This window comes from Bombus huntii, unplaced genomic scaffold, assembly GCF_024542735.1.
Source record: "Bombus huntii isolate Logan2020A unplaced genomic scaffold, iyBomHunt1.1 ctg00000077.1, whole genome shotgun sequence".
Classification (NCBI taxonomy): Eukaryota; Metazoa; Arthropoda; class Insecta; order Hymenoptera; family Apidae; genus Bombus; species Bombus huntii.
In genome coordinates this window covers 23,293-40,461 of record NW_026099335.1, presented here as the reverse complement: position 1 = coordinate 40,461, position 17,169 = coordinate 23,293, and the positions used below count along the sequence as shown (strand labels likewise).

The 17,169-nt window shown below is 36.9% G+C and overlaps 1 long non-coding RNA gene across 1 annotated transcript in view; it reads right to left on the bottom strand.

The window, feature by feature from the left end:
* Nucleotides 1-3,779, bottom strand: part of LOC126876503 (uncharacterized) — a 163,121-nt gene extending 159,342 nt beyond the window's left edge. The window contains exon 1 of the long non-coding RNA XR_007694241.1: nucleotides 3,654-3,779. This is a non-coding gene — a long non-coding RNA (uncharacterized LOC126876503). The remainder of the gene's footprint in view (nucleotides 1-3,653) is intronic.
* Nucleotides 3,780-17,169: the final 13,390 nt, after the last annotated feature.

The following is a 17,169-nucleotide window of genomic DNA, read 5'->3' as shown; positions in this document are numbered from 1 at the left end:
TCGCGTGTCGCCACGAATATTTCTTTTAAGGAGAGCTATAGAATTACTCCATACCTTTGTTAGGCAAAGCGTTCATCCCTTGACCGCGGCTACGTTGGGCGACAGACTGTCACCTCGAGCCAAAGCTCACCGTCACTAATCTCGAACAATTACAATCGGATTGAATAACTACAATAGTTTAGTTACAGTTATAGTAGACTTTAGATTGCAATGTTGCGGGGCTATCCAAAGGTTCCGGTGTCCTTTCATCTCCGACATATAGATATACATGTATATGTGACGAAATATACTAAAGCAATATTGACCCTTTGTCGCTGAAAGTATCAAACTACAAAACTTCCTTTCAAATTTTCAGAATAAGGAAATCAGGATCATGATAAATAATTGGAACATAATTAAAAATAATATATCTTCTCTATAAGATAATGAATACATTGGTTCATTTAATTTTTATGGATATTCAAACGCTTCTGTGAAATAAAACGTCAAGATTATAGAGTATAAAATTCATAGCTATGAAATAACTAAAACTCTGATGTATTATTAAAAATATACGTTAGGTTGTATGTAGTGATACATACAAAGATTACATGTACAAACCCATAATTAACACAATGCTACCGCAACCATTCTGCAATCTACCTTGCCCAAAACACTCTTCCAGTCACCTCCAAACTCTTCAATTCTCTCCACCTAACCACCCACAAACCATTCACAAACATGCAATTCCCGACAAAAGAAGAACTTATCGTCAGTTGTCCTTAACATCTCGTTCATTCATTTGGTCCCTATCCCCCTATTTCCTCCCACTGCGATGATCGCACTACATTTTTCCACGTCTCTATTCTATTCTCTGGATGATCTGAATTCTCGAGCAGTCGAGTGACGATTGATCTGTACAATTGATCGATTTCTTTTTACTACAGACATGCAAGAAATTCCGTGTTGGAGAGCGATATTGCGAGTTCGAGTGCCTGGACCATCTGAAGAACGTTACCAGAACTGGTATAGTTTATGTCGTTGATGATAAGAATTCCTCCACGACTCAGCAACAAGAGCTACTCTGGGTGATGAGCTTAATGGTGCTGTTGCGGCTATTTTAATTTTTCAACAAGGATCCAGATGGCGCCGTTGACGAAATTCTTTCATTATAAACGTCAACGATCAACATCAGCCATCAGGGAACGAAGAAGGTACGCTGTAACGTGTCTGAGTAATTATACCTCGAGGAGTACATACAGTTATGTAATGAAGATTCATATGTGAGTGTTTGTTTTCTTATTTCTTTTCCCTTTGTTTCATTTGAATGGATTTTTTTACTCAAAGAGCGAGGTAAGATTACGTCAGATACGTTTTTACATATGCTAAAAAAATGGAAAATGATGATGATGAATCAATGACACGTAGAAAATTATAATCTATTGTATTGCTGTTATCTAATGGTGTTGTAGTTGACTGTATGGTGGATGTATCTAATGGTGTTGTAGTTGACTGTATGTTGTTCAATATTGCTATGAAACTCTTCTGATTCATTGTCACTTATACGAAGGATGGAAGTATGCGAATTGGGAGAAGTCAGGTTGAGAGATGCAAGATTTATACGCTCGTTCTGTCAGTTATCCCAGTGTCTGTTACGCGATAGAAAATGAACGAACTGAATAATAAATGCATTATCGGCATGAAGATTGCTTGATGTAGGCCACCGCTTTTTTTCTATCCTTCCGATACCATTTTTCTTTTTTTTCTTTTTTTGCGAAACACTTTGCTAGTCGTGAGAAGCAGCAATTCCCTTCTGCGAATCAATTACGGTTCACGAGAAATTGTATTATAGCCTGGAACGTATTCAAATTATCTTCAATTATTCTCGGCTGTTTCCATTTCCATTCGTCTCTTACGTAAGTACTCGTTTGATGTACGTACATAGTGAGACAATAATCGTTAACACCTTTAATGTCTTCAGTATTATAGAATAAGACGCGAAAATACGTTGAAACCTGACTTTTAGATTCGCGAGACTCTATAAGGCTTCGAAAGTCTCTTGTTTCAGGCCGAATAAAAAATTGTAGATGAAGAATTACATTGCGAGGTCTGTTAAGGAAAATTTTAAATCGTATCGTTGTAATAGGATTATTTCAGAGAGGGAAATTACGTGTTGCGTGCGAAGCCACGAGCTTTCTTTCAGGCTAATATACATAATTGTCCTATCGAACTTTCCATCTAAACCGTTGCGCTCACACGTGGATTTTGCATTTCAATTTTCTTACTTACAGTCCAGTCCAGTGAGACCAAGTTAAATTTTTCAGCCCTCCGAGGTAGAATATGTTTTATAGAGAGACGTACAACGCCATGAAGGGGAGACAGATCAATAAATTGGGTTATCTTTAAATTACTGACAATCATTTCATCGACGCGGTTTCACCGACACCGAGTCCCCCGGCAACGTCTGTCAAAGCTTATTTACCGATACACTGAAATCAACCACAATCATTTTACCGACCTCTTCCTTTGCTGACAGTTATTATACTCGCTGTCATATGTTATCGTTGATTATACATCTTTATTTACAAATTCGTTCCTGTGTATAACGAAACAAAGGAAGAAACGAAAATGATACGTTTCATGACGCATTGTTAAATTATTAATTAACGAGAGTTACATATCTACATGAATGCTTTGAAATGTCAGTTATAATTCATGAAAATGGATACAAGCCATTTTACTATACATAAATAGAATTATAAAGACATGTTACGTACTAATGCTTTTACGAAATATATTTCTGTATACGTTTGACGTTTCTGTATTATTCCTTATGTGCTTTCTGCTCTTGTGTTTAGCTCGTCAGAAGTAAAAATACGTTAAGCGAATCAGCTAATCTATTCGAGCGTTTCAACGGCTCAGTCTTCTCTTATGCAACTACCAAAAGAGAAGATAAGTCTTTGGTTATACAACATTTCATAACGTCCAAAGTAACGGGGCACTAATTAGTTGCAACTTTAAGACAGACCAGATATCAGTCATCGTCCGTAAATACATTTATTACGATCGTTTAAAGTTTAAAGAAACACCGTTATAAAGTCGTAATACGAGACAAAGCGAAGAGAAAGTAAACTGTTGGATATATGACAAAATAATTCTATTTTAAATAAGAGACTGGTCAGCGTGGTTATTTTGTTTACAAAATCAAACGAATTTAATGAATGTAATGGTAAGGAAGTAACTATAAGTGGCTGTTAAACTATTTTTATGCTTGAAAAGTAATTCGCAAAGTAATGTAAAGCAGTACTACTGAGTTGTACATAACCTCTTTCAGAATTTGTTCTTAACCTCTTGCTTCATAACTTCCTTAATTATACTCTTCAAACTTATTGACTACTTCGATGTTGTTACGAACAGAAACTGATAAAATATTAATCTTAAATATATATATATATGTACTACTTACTCAAACTATGGATCACATAACCTATACAAAAAAAAAAAAAAAAAAAAAAAAATTATTGTACACTATAAAGCAAGAGGTTAAATCTTTAATCTGTTAAGAATTAAATTTTTTATTGTAACTGCGAAAATTATAAAAGTACCAAGCGAAGCAAGTACGGAATATATGCGGAATATGAATCGCTCAACTAACCAAAGAGCGGCTCAGTGACAAAATTAGTAAAGTAAAGACCACAAATATTACAACATTATATTCTACCACAAAATAATTCTCTATACAAAAAAGGTACACAACGAATCGATTTTTCACAACGATAAGAGTCAACAGAACCAATCAAGACCAGACGAGACTCTCATAAGACAACGATATCAGAGGGATCAAATCAGCGACTTCAATCTATGTTACAGAGTATAGTTATCAAGAAAAATTGCTCTTTTCATGAAAAGTATGGTAATGATACTCTTATAACACATTGTATATCTGGCAGTCGGATGTGCCCGTGGCCATCGGAAATGTAAAGACGACGCTTTTAGAAAGTGATAGCGCCATCGCGTATTAAAAACGCGTTAGAAGAAGGACGGTTTCGCTATCCAAGGCGAATCGAAAAGTGTGCGTGTTGCGAGAATCAGAGTTGATCGAGACGTCGAAGCATAGAGTCGTTAGAATTGAGTTGCGAGTGTTGTCGAGTGTTAGAGTTGCTAGTGAGAGAGAGAGAGAGAGAGAGAGAGAGAGAGAGAGAGAGAGAGTTACCAAATAGTTGTCAAGTTATTTGTTGTAAATACGAGCGTTGCATTTAGTTTTCCTGTTAATCAAACATCGTTTCTCTGTCTAACTAATATCTGTATTTTCAATCCATTATTAATATATTCCGATATTACAAGTGGGGGCTCGTCCGGGATTGAATAAGACAGAGAAACGATACGATTTAACGGAGCTATTTCTGCGGGAGTAGAAAAGAATAGAATAAAATGGCAAACGTTGAAGACGAACGATTGTCGGGTGAAGAGGATTTGACGCTGGAGGAGCTGAGGAGTAAGCTCGCACAGATGAATCTGCCTATATCCGGTGCGAGATCAGTGCTGGTTGCCAGGTTGAACAGAGCGTGCAAACCTGGTCGATCTACTCCTAAGGATTCGAAGCGTGGCGAAGAACCAACAAACCAGCGAGATCTAAGAAGCAAGCAGAGAGCCGAACGCAGTCAAGAGGGAGAGGAAGACCTCGAGAAGCTGAGGACGAAAGAGCTGAGAGCGCGTCTCGTTAGCTTGGGGTTGAAGGTAACGGGAAGAAAATCCGAACTACGCGCGCGGCTACAGGCGGCCCTAGAAGGAGACGATGTATCGTCGGAAGAAGAGAGCTCCGACGAAAGTGAAGGCGAGGACGATAAACAAGGCGCGCGAGAATACAGGAGAGGCACGCGAGCGGTGTATCAGGACCGCGATGAGTAGCAGCAGAAGGTATGCGTCGGTTCGATGTTGAGTCTTAAAGACGTGGAAGACTCATTAGAGAAATTCAGCGGGGATGATCTGCTGAGGGTAAATCAGTGGGTGGAAGACTTCGAGGAAATGGCAGAAGTGTGGGGTTGGTCAGACGCCCACATGGTGGCCTATGCTAAGAAATTACTCGCAGGCTCCGCTCAGGCCTTCGTACGACAAAAACGATGCGCGAAGTCCTGGGCAAAGCTAAAAAAGGCGTTGAGGAATGAGTTTGAAAATGTAGTAAGCGACCAACAGATACATGGCGAGTTATCCCATAGAAAGAAGAAAGCAGATGAGAGTCTGCAACAATATATGTATCACATGTGCGGGATTGCAAAACAAGGAAGGGTTGATACGCAATCCTTGATAGACTACATTATTCAAGGCATTCCCGACGAGGTCGCGAACAAGACTGTGCTATACGGAGCCAGGAATATCGAGCAATTAAAAGAGCGTTTCAGGCGCTACGAAGCGATAAAAAGAGATATGGAGATGAGGACGAAATTTGAGGAGCCGAAGAGTAACAGGGTAAAGCCGGTGGCGAAGCTGTCCGAAACCGAGAGGAACAAGGAACCCGGTCGATCTGGAGATGCGAGGAAGACGCGATGCTACAATTGCTTCAAATGTAGGGAGTACGGACACATCGCATCAAGTTGCGACAATTTGGGTGAGCCCTCAAAAAAAGTTTACAGCGTGTTTCGGTCGTTACAAACAAGGCGTGGTAAGGATGTTAAGATGGAAAATTTCAAATTGAGCGCGTTGATAGACACCGGTAGTGAGCTGACTCTAATGCGAGCAGATCAGCATGTGAAAATCGGAGCGCCCAGATTAAGTCGGGAAATCGTTGGATTTGGCGGTGTCGGTTCCGGAAGGAATTTTACGCTCGGGAAATTTTCCACGAACATTATTATAGACAATGAGTCGTACTGTATAACCATACACGTAGTTCCAGACACAGTGATGCAACATTCGCTTATTATTGGCGCAGACTTTTTGGACACTGTTGAAATAAGTATAAAAGGGGGAGAATCTTTTATTAGTAGAATAAAGGACGAAAATCCCGATGAGTGTCCGGAAGTCCTCAAGATAGATGTAGAGACACAGGCGAGTGAGATAGATTTGTCACACGTTAAGGACATGCAACATAGGCTAAAAAGAGATTTGAAGAGAACCAAAGCATTGCTAAGAGACGCTCAAACGATGCTGGAGAGATCGAAAGGTGACTCGACGGGTAAAGCAGCTTTACGACAGCTGAAGAACCAGTTAGAAGATGCAGAATGCGCTAGAGCAGTTGCAGTTAAAGCGAAACAGGCACTGGAGCAAGAACCGAATGAGACGCAGGCTTCGTTGCAGGAAGTACTGCGGCAACGTTCCGAAGCAGAAGATCGTGTTAATGTAGCTAGTCGCGAACGAACTGAGCTACTGTCGCAATTGGAAGAAAATAAAGAAGAGTTAGCAGAAGTTTTGAAGAAGTATCGGGCAGCTGTGCAGCAAGTGTCGGAGGAACGGAGAATAGTGGCAAGACACGTGGTGATTGGTAAAGTGGACCACGAGATGGTGTCCTCGTCGGATTCTTGCGGCCAGCAGGAGGACTTAGCGAACATCACGAGGAGGAAGAATCTGGCTAAACAACAGCAACAGGATGTTGTTGATGATATTTGCGAATTTACTGAGAAGGATAGCGTTGCGGGTGCGAGGGTTGTTTCAAGTTTTCGGATAGACTCGAAGAGAGTGAATGCAAGGCGAACGAAAAGACAAGGGAAGTCGCACGTGCGGAATCCCTCCAATAATATCGATATACAGAGGATGTGGATGACGAGGACGACGATGGGATTGTCGAGGACACGATGAACGTGAAGACCTTCGAAAAAGAAGAGATCATAGTCTCGGTAGATGGTAAGTTGTTAACGTCTTCCATGTACGAACCGAGCCTACGAAAATGTCACGATGCTGCCACGACGATCAAAGCCCCTGACAAGAGTGAAATGGGTAAACAAACAACGGAGAGGAAGATAGAGGAAGAGCGAAAGAGGAGCAGTAGCATCGAGGACGAACAGGCCGCGGTGTTCCAAGAGGAACGAGATCAGCTGCGTGCGGACGCAAAGAGACGGATTGAGGAGATCCAAATCCGAAACAAGCGGGCGTATAACAGGAGACGCAAGAAGGCGACAGCATACAGGACGGGAGATCTAGTGGCAATCGAGAGGATGCAGAGGGGTCCCGGGCTAAAGCTGCATCCGAAGTTTCTTGGACCGTATCGGGTGATAAAAGTCCTGCGAAATGACCGATGCATAGTGCAGCGAGAGGGGGAGCACGAAGGGCCACGTACAACTTCCACGGCAGCCGATCACATGAAATGGTGGAATGCTGACGATAGTGATGTAAGTGCGAGCGGCGATGATGAGCACATCTGAGGGCAGATGTGATTGTCAGGAAAGGCCGATTGTAATATCGTAGAATAGCTTTGATTGGAGATCGGCTGAAAATAGAAAAACCGTGTACGTCGTGTTTCTGTGGTTCGTTTACATTTAAGAGTGCCTACGTGACTAAAGGCACGTAGTTGGTAGTTCTTACATAGGTATGAGGGAAACAATAGACAACGTTAGAAGAAGGACGGTTTCGCTATTCAAGGCGAATCGAAAAGTGTGCGTGTTGCGAGAATCAGAGTTGATCGAGACGTCGAAGCATAGAGTCGTTAGAATTGAGTTGCGAGTGTTGTCGAGTGTTAGAGTTGCTAGTGAGAGAGAGAGAGAGAGAGAGAGAGAGAGAGAGAGAGAGAGTTACCAAATAGTTGTCAAGTTATTTGTTGTAAATACGAGCGTTGCATTTAGTTTTCCTGTTAATCAAACATCGTTTCTCTGTCTAACTAATATCTGTATTTTCAATCCATTATTAATAAATTATAATTAATCGAACAAAATTACACCTTTAATATATTCCGATATTACATTACCGTGATGTAATATTTATCATGCTTATTTTGTACGTAAAACGAATCGTTGGAATATTCCCGAAGCTAACGAAGCATTTCCCAAAAGTTAAACCGAAGAGATTAACGCGAATAGTTAAGTGAAATTTTTCCATTAACTTGCTGACCAACCGGCAAATAAAAAATCATAAAAATTGTTTCAATGTGTTGAGGTCACGCATAACTTCTTTTTTCATTGACGATTACCAAACAGGTAAAATTTCGAAATTGTACGAAGGCCACGTGACCAGATCGTATTGGAATTTGAAGTGCATGGAAAAAGACAACTCGAAGTACAAACCTTGAGCTGTACTACTCGAAGTACAAACGTGAACTAATGGATGCAGAAAAGCAATTAACGCCAAACATCCGAACAGCATCTTGGAGCCCGTCATTGTTCTGAAATAAAAGAAGTGACGAATTAAAAAGACGCAGGACTAATAATAATAAAGGAAACTTAGTTCGTATTATAAATTGAATTTACATCAGAAAAGAAGCACGATCAAGCGAAACAGATCGTAGAAATGACAAATATCATCGATATACGTTTCAGTGTAATTTCACTTTTGAAAATTATTTAGTTTAATACGATCGTATTCATCGCTCCGAAACTTTCATTGTGCTGCAATTTGTGCTGCGTCTTTTTAATTTCTCTATCTTTCTGTGTTTTCGGAAAAATTACTTGAAAGATTAAGAATTGCTTGCCTTATTTTATTTTCGATTAGTTAGGATTTGATTATTCCAGGTAAGGTTTATTATTTATAACAGGTTTTATCACTTGTTTATTATTTAGGAGTTTGTTATTTTAGGATTAGTACCTTTTAGGATTTCTTATCCTTCGAGTTTCTGTTTCAGATATCTAGGTCTATTTCAAGATGTTTTATTACATTAGGATTATTTATTCGATTAAGATAATTTAAGAGTTTCACAATGTACAAAGAAATAATCGCGTGAAATTTAGATTTATGCTTTAAACGTATTAAACACGCGGTAATTTCAATGTCTATAGCCTCGAACGTGTTCTGATTAGTTGTGTCATTGTCTGTGACATTGAAATCACAAAAATCCATTGCAAGTGTGCTGTCATGCAATGTGGATGTAATTGGGTTTTTTGGGGTTAGGTTGGGGTTAGGTTGTATCATCTGATTTGTACAGTACTATTTTAACGCAAGGACAGGAAAGTTATTATATATTTCCCGTCCATTATTTGAATCGTTGTGAAGTGTAACGAATTATATTCGATTCGAGGAGATGTTAATGAATTAGCCATTTCATATGTAATTACATGGAAATAAAAATCATTGCAAAAGTAATTGATCTAATGACAACGGAATTTCCAATATTTTTTTGTTTCGTCACCTCTTTTTCGTAATATATCTTTTATAGGTACGTGATTTATTAATCGTTCGAATGGAAATAATTATTCGTATAATATTCAAACGATTCTAGCCATAAAATAAATTAAAACGATACCTGTCAATGATATGCAATCTGCGTATGACGTCAACCTCGATCTATGCTTATACAAGAAATTTTATCAATCAATGACTAGATATACAATAATCAAATATTATAAAATTTCCTGAAAACCTTTAGGTGTTAATATCTTTAATATTTGCAAGTTATTGTTTAGCGCTAATTAGTTAGAATGTAACAAGTGGTGTACCAGAATTGAGATAATTAAGCCACACGAACAATCTTATTTAGATCTTTTTAATTTTTTAATTCTCTTTTGCTCTAATACTTCGTAAAATTAATCTTCATTAGCTACTACACTTCATAGAATAACAAGAGATAATTTTTCTTATATAACGTTTCATTCATAAAATCTATCATTAAAGTATATCTTCATAAAAATATCATTCCATACTAACGGTATATTTGGCGTCATACGAGATAACAGTTACCAGTGATGACATATGTAACTTTATAAAGATATCTCGTTTTATTATATATTAAAAGAATGTACTCATTGCTGCTATATTTCAGATGAAAAAAAGGCGGCAACGATTTTACAGTAAAATCGTTCGTTTACAACTGATTCATTTACATTTCATGATAATACTGTGCATTCTGAATATGCTATGATTTGGTTTAAAATAATAAATAGTCCATTCTTGCATACTATTGCTCCAGCTTTACTTGTATTTTCGATATTGGTATAAATAGAAAGACAATTAATGTCGTTCGAGTCTATTTTCGGATCATTTATATTACGTTTAATCCATATAGTTATCATATGAGACATAGTATCGTAAAATTTGGAAGAATAAAACGTTCGTACAGGAAGTACATTTTATAAGAACTCCAACAAATCTGCGTGTGCACCTAAAATACAAACTGATAGTGATAGTGATTGTTCATAAGTTTATATACATTATCTAATGTCAATCGAAGGTATCAATTCTTTTTCTCCATAAGAGTACTTTTTCATTTATATGTGTTCAAAAATACATGTGTTCAACCGTGAAGCATATGTCACCTACAACGAAAAAGAGTTTTCCTATACTTAATATTTCCTTTATATACCTATGAAAGTCTATTCTTCGCGTAGTATGAAATTATGAATAAATCTGGAATATTGTTCAATCTGAAAAGAAAAATAACTTATTGACATCATTCATTGATACGAGATTCAGAATGTTTGTTTTGTCTTGCAGAAAAAGAAGGCAGCCCTCCCTTTCTTTTAATGTGAAATAGAAAGCGAAAATTTGAAAACAGATTTTTTGGAAATTTACTTGCAAATATCGTTTTCAATATCGTGATTTTCTTCCCAATGGTACTGTACTTTCAAATTTTCCAGTATCCCTCTAAAAACAAAAAGTCGAACCTCGTTATTGTTAACGTAGGCATTACAAGGAAGCGAAGTATTAGAAAGCAGCTCCTTTTTATTATGGATTTCTCTATAATCATGTAAATAAGAAATTCCGGAAATTTTTTCCTCAAGAATTTAATTCTTGTGTTTTGATTGATAATTATTACACTGCATACTAACTTTTCGCATACTGTTCGCGTCTAACAGTTTCCTAATAATAACTACTTCAAAATTACATATGTTCTTGCACGAATTCAAAAGTACGTATGATACAATTACAATTGATTCTAAAATAATAATTATTTAAAGATATTAAGATACTAATTAAACGTTTCACTGTATTTCAAAATCTGGAACAACAAATTTTTATTTATAAAAAATGAAACTGTCTTTATATATTCTTTGTCATGATGCTATTTCTTATTACCGTGTCGACATTTTTTAAAATTCATTTTGTTATCTCTACGCAATAGGAAAATTCATATACTGCTTAATATTTTTTGCATATTATCCATCCACCGCATGATATCTTCTGAAAAATCAAAATATTAATGTTATATTATTACAATGCTTCTTAAATATCAATTTTTGACAAATTTGAAATCCAATATATTTTGCACAATTATTATTTATCAAAAAATTCCAAGTTAGTAACTTTCTTTTCAAATGGCAAATAACATATACTTTGACTTACCTGTAAGTTTTTGTTCCTAATCATCATTTCCTCTTATAGAACATCATTATTGTTCTTATAATTACTACCAGTGTCATAGATATTGTAGTGGCTACAACTGAATTAATAGAAAATGATAAATAACTGTGTATAACACTAACACATAATTGTGTATAACAATGACAGATAACTTTTACTTACATATCTGTCGATAAGGGATTACTTACTGTGATATCCTGTTGATGTTTCTTAAGGCACTTGATTAGGTGCGATACGGTATCATTCCTTATGGTATACTGTAGATAAGTATTTTAGAAAATAACAAGAATAAATCTAAATTATTCAGAGGTTCCAGTTTCGGCTTAGACATAAATACAGGACCATTTGCAAAGAAGAAAGGGTGCGTTTCTACAGCCTCGTTATAGTAACCATGAATACCAATCTCTGAATTACTGGTTACTAAACATAAATATCCTATAAAATTTAATATATTTCTTTAATTTTTAATACATACATGAGTTAGTAGTTCTAAATTATGAATCATCCTACCTGTGATATTACGCTTTTCCTTATAATATCATCACTCGAGTGAACAACATTAAGATCATGTAAACCATGTCATCCTATCTTACTGCGAAGATACTTAGTTATGTTATCTAACATTCTAAAAATATCATCAAATTCAAGTCCTTTTATTCACATCACATGGCCACGACGATCTGGTTCTTCGTTATATAATGTTCTAAAATTTGTCGTATATATAGGATGTACAAACCGTGATATCAAGGTATCAGTTCTTCCTTCCCAAGGGACAGTTTCATTAAAATTCTGATAGAATTAAAAATTAATTATTAATATTCTAACAATCATATATGTTAAATACGTTATAGTCAACGATATATACCTGAGCGAATGTAGGGGTGATTCCTTGATAATTATAAATGTCATCAGCCCACATCATTGTGCCACTTCTTTGTACTCCAGCCTCTAGATTAACAGCCTAAACAAACATACGAAATTTTATAGAAGCTGTACAAAATATAGTATATATGCGCAATATTGAAGCGTTCAAGGGGATATAAAGGTAATGTACATCACATACACGTGTACTCTCATGCAACAAAATACAATTAGATTTAATAGTATAAGCTCTTTTATTCATCATAATAGATTGGAAATTTAAGTGTCTTACGAGGGTGAGTAAAAAGTTACCCGCTCTGTCGGTGTAGAATTTATTTTAAGCAATTGTCAAAAAAGACATACATCATTTTTTGACATAATCACTCGATTTCTGTATACACTTTGTCCATTTGCCGAAGGACCTTTGTATTTTCTCATTAAAAAATGTTTTGGGCTGAGCTGCGAACCACGAATGCATCGTCGTCTTCACCTTTTCATCAGCTTTTTCGGCATCCATCTCGCACAAACTTTTTAAAATCCAAATCTGTCGTGCACTATTGCATAAGCAGAGCCGTGGCTGATTTGCAAATGATTTGCCACATTATCCAGTGTCACTCGTCTATTCCATAGAGCATAAGTTCATGAGCACGTTCAATGTTGTCATCGTGGATGTGGACGGGCGTCCAGCTGTTTTTTCATAACACTCGTGCGATCTTCTTTGAACTTTTGTGCCCATTCAAACACACTTCGTGACAAAACACTTTCTCCATAATGTGCATTAAATCTTTGATAAATATAGGCATCAAACATAACCTCCGACCACAAGAAACGAATCACAGCATCCTGCACTGTTTTCCTGCAAATCACCATTGCAAAGCGCCATTACTCGCGCAACGGTCACAAACGAATTGACGTAACACAAAGAAACCTGCGCAGCAGCACTGAACAGATATTGACGTCATACGAAGAGTGCAGATGGATCAATACGGTCGACAGAAGTTTTAACTATCTGGAGTGCGGATAAATTTTTACTGAGAGTCGTATAGGAATCTATAATCTGTAAGTACACCTTTGGCTGAATGGAAATTTCTCTTACATATAGTCAAAAATGCTGAAACTGTGTATTGAATTGGAAAGTGATAAAAAATAAGTGAAGTTTCGAGGTTGCATGTGATTGCATGAGTACACAGGACGTTTTTAGCGAATAAAAAATAATTTTGAAAGACACGAGACTTATCTTGTATTTTATGCACTCTCTGTGTCCGAATTTCCAGAAGCTCTCTATCTTATGAAGTGTTTTAGATTAGCCGGAAAATTTTGTACGTACGTACAAGAAGTATACGATCTATGTGGAATATTCCATTATTCTCTTGATACAACAGAAACGAAATTTACAGAACTTCTCAGAAAGTTGGTTTATTATTACCAAATTAATAGAATTAATACACGTTTATCATCTTTACATACCTAAGTCGTGGAGGTTTATCGTGCGTAAAAAATTAGTGTCGTTTCAAAGTTACATTTCGTACATTTTAAGCCTATAATTTGTAACGTACAAAACAATGTAAATTTGAGCTGTTTCTTATCTCCACAATAAGAAAATCCAACTTTACGTTTTTTACACAATGATATTTATGGAACAGTAATATCATATTATTGCATCGCTTGGAGAATGAAGTCAAGGTACGATGTGACCCTAGTGTAAACGCTGGGATACCCAGCTGTGCCGCACTTATAAGCATAAGACACAATACCTATTAAATACGAGGTTAATTCATGTTGTATCAGCAGTGGTCCGCCGCGGTCAGCCTGAAAGGATCGTTAAATTTTTAATCAAAGATACTGAAATATATCGATCGAATTGTATTGAAATTATACTTATATACAGTAATAATCTTCTATTGATTTGTGTATTGAAATACTCCAATTTATAACGTACATGTTATATGTATTTTGAGCAAAACTAAGATTAGAAGGAAATTAGATTAAATACCATAACGAGGTGTGAGAAGTGGGCAAAACTATTAAATTGTGTTTATCTATTATTTTTAATGTTTAAGACGTCGATTTGATGTTAATTCGAATCGACGTGTCTTCAGATACCGTATAGTTTGTAGTAACTCTGTAACTTAATTACCGTACAAGAATCCTCTCCACCCTGAGCATGTTCGGCGCATATTATACCATCAGTGATATCAGGTGCATTAGGAAATTTGGAATAAGCTATTTTGCATTCGGCGTTCTTAATCACTGGCATTTGTACTTCCATTAATGCATTACGTCGTGGTCGTCCTACGAAGAAAATAAGAAAGATATTTAAGACTGGAACTATTTAATTTTATTATAAAATTGATATCACTTACTATATCTTAATGCTCCCGATCCAGCAACAAGGGGGTTATAGCCGACGAAGTTGCTCTTTCGTAGGGGCTCTTTCGTACAAATGGGATATACGTACCCTGAAAAATAAAAAAATAAATGAAAATGCAGGAAACGAATGACCAAAAGTATGAGAAAGAATTATACACGCTTTATGACACAATATATGTGTACAGTAAGAAATTTCAGGATATGATACTTCAGTAATACTCAATAGCATATATATATATATATATTTGAGGACTTACTCGAAAATGGCACCTCCTCCACCAATCTAAGAATGGCAATATTATGATTGTGTATGTTTTCTATTCCATCCATATGTGCACAATGTGCTGCGGTCAAAACATGCCTAGCCGATATCAGGGAACCTCCGCACTTCCATAGTGGTTTGTCTGGGTTTCGGGGATTACGAAAACCTAATGCAGCGATCCATGGCCAAGCGCCTAAAATGCAATAGTCATAGTTGTGAATATACATAATTTTTTCTCACATAACGGGTAACAACGATTATTACCTATTCGATATTCGATCATACAGCAGACGATAAGTACATACGTACAAATACTCTGAAATAGAGATTTGATAAAGACAGAAATTAAATTTTTATTCCAGTGGAATACAAATTATTAAATAATTCTATATAATTTCTATTTGAACTATACTGAACTATAAAGTTCAAACGTGTAATTTCTGCCCTAACAGTTTTTGATCTCTATCCATATTATTACTCCTATATCAATTTTTTATTTCAAGCAAAAAGATACTCTTCCTAACATGAAGTAAAAGAAAGAAATAATTCAAGTTAATAAGTAAAGTTACTACCGATAAAATCATAGCATTATTATTTAGTCTAATTGAAATGTACATTGATGTGCTGTTTAATGCCTTTAAAGTTCATTCTTTGCAGTAAATGGCTTATTATTAATCGGAAAGAAAGACATAAAACGTACCAAGTTCAGCTGGTTTACCATCGACCACCCTGGTATGAGAGACGTTGCTAAAACCACAGTATGGTGGTCGCAAAGCCTTATACTTATACACAGTTTTTATTAAAATTTCTCTCTTCTCTTTGTTTGGATCGTTCGGACAGCAAACGATCGTAACATTGCCCTGGTATCTGCACACTGATCGTCTATAAAAATCGGTGGCTGTACGGTACTGTATCTGCCATATTTCTTGCAGAGGTTTACATTTTCTGTAGTCAAGGCACCTGCCTTCTTGATTGTCCAGTGTGGTACATTCTGGATCAAACAATTTTAAAACATTTATACAGTTCAAAGATGCGTAAGAAAGCGACACCGATTACTCAACTTTCGAAGTAAAAGGCCGATCAAGTCCACCGGATTGCCCTACAGACACGTATTAATCCGTAAGAGTTAGTCATCATGTTGATAATAATTATCTAAAGAAACTTTTCACGTGAAAATATAAAATTTTAATTGATTAGATATTGTGTTAGCCATACTTAAGAAAGAAAATGAAAATGAATGAAATGAAAGAAAAGGACTACCTTCAACCTCATGTTTTAAATAAACACTTTGTCAGTTTTGCGGTAAATAAATTCTTAGGAATTCAGGACAGTTTTTAGTGAATCATTTTGTTTCGACCGTTCGCGGAGAGACGCGATCGCGAGATAGCACGTCAACGAGAGTTGTAAGTTCCCGTTACGATTAAATAATCGACGCCACGAACTGATCGATCCCCTTATTTCGATTATGATAATAAGGGTAGTTCAACGAAATTCCACAGAATTAACACAAATAAATTAATGTTTATTTCAACAACTTATTAACTAGAAAGATATAAATGGAACAAAAAAAATGTAACTGCGTTTTGGTTGATAAGTAATGCGCGACATACCACATGTGTTGACGGTTCGACTTCTCGAAAAGTTCTGAACGCCTTTCGATTTTTTTCGTTTTTTCTGGAAGGCGACCCCCACTACGTTCGGATCACGCCACATTCTTTTACTGCGAGGTAAAATACGGGCCACGAGTCGACGTTTCTGGAAGTCGCCCTGCTTAATGAACCATGCGCTTGCCACTACAATGTTTGTTTGCCGGGCAGACGCGACGATCCGTCTGCGACATTATAGTGCCGCGATCGATAGTTAAGAATATGACCTATTGTAAGCCGCATGGCGTAACATTCTCCCCCCGTTGAGAGGGTACCGATCAAACTAGCGAGGTGTGGTTGAAGTTCCCATCTTATTTCGTCTCGGTGGCTAGTTGTTCGGGTTTCTCGAGATCGGGTTGAATTGGCAGTGGGACAAGCCTTTTGACGCCCCGATCCAAAATGCTCTTTGCCGTCTGAACTGTAGCTGTCCGGATGACACCATCGGCGCCTGGTTGAACCTTGATAACTCGGCCCAGAGGCCAATGCATGGAGGGAACGTTGTCCTCTCTGAGGATGACGATTGTGCCCTTTTGGATGCTGTGTCCACCCTTGCTCCATTTATTGCGGTTGGTTAGCTCGTTCAAATACTCCTTATGCCAGCGGTTCCAAAAATGTTGT